The sequence below is a fragment of the Microtus ochrogaster genome, chromosome 8, assembly GCF_000317375.1.
Source record: "Microtus ochrogaster isolate Prairie Vole_2 chromosome 8, MicOch1.0, whole genome shotgun sequence".
Lineage (NCBI taxonomy): Eukaryota > Metazoa > Chordata > Mammalia > Rodentia > Cricetidae > Microtus > Microtus ochrogaster.
In genome coordinates, this window is record NC_022015.1 from 49,129,356 (window position 1) to 49,133,127 (window position 3,772).

The window sequence follows — 3,772 nt, forward strand, 5'->3', positions numbered from 1 at the left end:
AAAATAATCCCAGAACTAAAGTTCCAGCCCAATTCTATTTTCTCATACAACAGAATACCTACTTCCTTGTTTATTGAGTGGATGACTATAGAAAAATAAGAATGATTCATGTGGTTTCAAATTAAATACTACCAGGTATGGACCCTATTCTGATTAGGTTACATTTAATTTTGTTTTGTAGTCTGAATCTCTGAATAAACAATATATTTAAAGATACATAAATTATACCTTTACCCTGAAAAGGTGCAAAGAAGTTGTGAGAAGCAGAGTTTTTTGAAAGAAAGGATATGGAATCCAAGAAACCCAGATTCTCCAGCTTTGCTTTTGAAAGTAATTATCTTTGTGACTGTGTGCAGGTCATTTGTACTTTCAAGCTGTTGTTCCCCTAATTAATCTCAGCTCATATGACTTTAACATTAAGTTTCTACATGTCTACATAATTATACCCAAAAAGCAGGGCAGGGGAAATACTTTTCCGTTTGTCTACATCCACCCAACATGTGCTTCCTTGTATTATCTTACATCAGTTACCATAAGCTTGACCAAACTCACTCCACTTAAAGTAGTAATATAAAAACAGGATTTCCTTTTTAATTATTTACATGTCACATACAGAGGACATATGATGACTCCGTCCTGAATGTAGATGGGCAGAGTGAGAACAGTTATAATTTCTAAGACATAGCTTTATTACTCAGCCAGGGAACCAAAAAAAGCCATTTGTACCAAAGTACAAAACATGTAGGTATAAAAAAGAAGATATGATTTTCATTGCAGTCTGATACATATATAAATTTAATCGTTACAAACTAGGTCTTGAGAATTCTGTCTTTGTTATAATATCATTTAATATCTGCATCATATCCAGAGGGAAGTTGCCAAAAGGAGGAAGGTTTTATAACCATTGGTGGTATAGATGGGGAAGTTTGGGGAAAGATTGTTCATAGTGTGCTAGACTAAAGCAAAGCCATTTAGATTTTTGAGGCCTAAACAGACAAAAAGATGGAAGTTTTAAAATTCAATTTATATTTCATTGGTAACCGATTTACTCAATATGAGTAAAACCTTTTGAACAATTTGAAGAGACTAATAATAGCTGGGGTTGCCTGTGGGGTGGACTGTTTTCTAAAATGGGAGTTGTTTAAGCAGAGGTCAGAGCAGTAGACAAACTCAAACAGCTTTTCAGGCACTAACCCAATAAGCAAAGTGGGTCAGTTGAGGCAAATGAGCAGTATGCAGTCCACTGAAGCTAAAGTTTCTGAAGTTTTGAAAGAATCAAGAAATCACGATTTTCATGTTTGCCTCTTATGGATCTGTGTTGGCCCAATTTCTTTTAAAAAATACTACTATTAATTTTTGGAGAATTTCAGATATTGTATTTTTGCCACATTCATCCCTATAACCCTGATCTTCTGCCAGATCCAGTATACCAACCCAACTTTGTGTTCTCGTTTTTGTATTTTTAACAAAGAATTAATTTCTTAGAGTCTAAAAACCCTTTTGAGCAGCCTCCCCCATGTGGATGGAGGTTCAGCTTCTTACTTCTGTGGGTCGAAGAAAAGGATGTGGATGTAATCGTCTTTGCCACCGCTGCTGTAGCTCTTGCCATCACGTCCAAAGTGGCCCTTTACTCTTCCAAACTCCTCTTCGAAAGCCAAATGGAAGAATCTGGCTTCAAACTTTCCAATCCTGGTGGAGGGTATGGTTATGTCCATGGCTTCCTGACCACCTCCCAGCACCACATGGTCATAGATGATAGAGAAGGCAGCTGAGTTGAAAGAGCGTTATGTTTGGAAAGTCTTCTATCTTTAAGACTTGTGGAGTCAAGGAACTTAGCTGTGCTGTCCTTGGATGAGATGACAAAGATGGTCATGGCTAGAGAAAACTGGTTGTCACTGATGTGCCGGGAGTGATCCTGAGCATTCACTGACACCTCCTCAGACTTGGCACTATACTTGTTGAGTCTTCCACTGTCATGGCCAGTGATGATGCACTAGCCGCATTGGTCCCCAAACAGCATTGTTGATCTTGGCGCCATTGTAGGGGATCTTCATGTAGGGCTCATTGCTGTCATTTTGGCTTGGATCCTGTAAATCAAAGCCAGATCATCTGCTTGTCTGTGGAGAGCATGATGATGTTGCCTCCAAAGTTAAAGCCATGGGTGTGGATGGCTAAGTTGGTCTTCAGTGGATTCAGCTGCTTCCCTGTTTCACAATCCCAGAGACAACAGCTGTTGTCAGTTGAACCAGTAAGTAAATGCTTGGTGTCCCAGTCAGCATCCACACACCACACAACTCCAGTATAGCCCATGTAGGTGCCCAGCCTCTCGCCATTCACTGAGTACCACACATTGATAATAGGCTCTTAGGCCATAGTAAAGAAAAAGTCTCCTTCCCAGTTGTACTGTATGATGAACCGTTCTTGGCACCTCAGCAGGATGGTCTACATACCAGTGGTGACATGAGGAGAGAGGCAATATGAATCATATTCTCATTTTTTAATAAGCTATCAAGTCTAGTAGTACTGCCTATACATTCATAGGTATAGACTATTCACTAGAGTCTACTAGAGTCTATTAGACCAACCAGGGTCACCACTCCTAAATCAAGAAAACCATCTATGACCTAGAAGCTATAGATTACTAATAGTTCCTCAGCTGGAGGTTAAATTTAGCAGGCATTAAGACCAATAACTGACAAATGGGTTCTCATGAAACTAGAAAGTGTCTGTCTGGCAAAGGACACAGTCATTGGTATGAAGCTGCCTACAGAATTGGAAAAAGTCTTTGCCAGGTACTCAACTAATAGAAGGGTGTCAACTAGAATGTACAAAGAACTAAAAAAAACCTTATCAAATATCAAGAAAAAACAAACAAAACAAAAATAACCAAATGAGAAAATAGGACATAGAACAGAGCCTTTTCAAAAGACAAAATACAAACAGTTAAGAGATACATTTTCCAAAAATGCTCAACATTCTTAGCAATCAGAAAAAATACAAATTAAAACATTCTAAAAATTCATCTTAATATCTGAGAATGTCTAGTAAACAAAGCAAGCAAACAAACAGAAAACAAATGAGAACAAGCGCTGGAGAAGCTATGAGGTCAGGGAAAGGAATTATTTACCATGGAAAAGAATAGAAATTAGAACAGTGACTATTGAAGTCAGTGTGCAGAATCCTCAAAAAGCTAGAAATAAAACATCACACAACTAGCTATTTGACTTTAGGGTGTAACCTCAATTGCATCTTGAAGAACCAATGATATTCATGATTAACTTGTGACATAAAGCTTCATTGAATTTAAAGCATGCATAACTATGTAGAATCAGGAGTTATTTCAATAAAAATCTGTATGAGAAGAGACACATGTCTTGAACATTTTCAGTGAGAATACTTTCATAGTCAACCACATAAAGACAAAAAGGAAGGGAGGTGGCTTCATGTAGATTCTGCAGAGCTGCACAGTACTTCAGAGAGTGTGGTCATCACATGCCAGGTTTAGGAGTAGTAGGGCTCAAGATTAAGTACCAGTTATAGGGTTCTTAATTTCTATAAGGAATTGTTCATAATTCCTTATAATGTAACTAAAACTGTGCTATCTTCATTTGCATTTGGAATTTGACCCATTTTCCCAGAGATCTACAGCGTTTCCTATCTCACTCTATCTTTCTGTCCTGCAAACAAAGTTCTTCCTTTGACTCGTGCCTTGAGTCAGGTGGCTGTTGCTCCTCTTGGCCCTAGGTCAGTACAAACCAATTCCATCGGGCTC

The 3,772-nt window shown here is 38.2% G+C and overlaps 1 pseudogene; it reads right to left on the reverse strand.

Moving 5' to 3' along the window:
- Positions 1 to 1,538: 1,538 nt before the first annotated feature.
- On the reverse strand, positions 1,539 to 2,448 carry LOC101982960 (annotated as a pseudogene).
- Between the last annotated feature and the right edge of the window lie 1,324 nt (positions 2,449 to 3,772).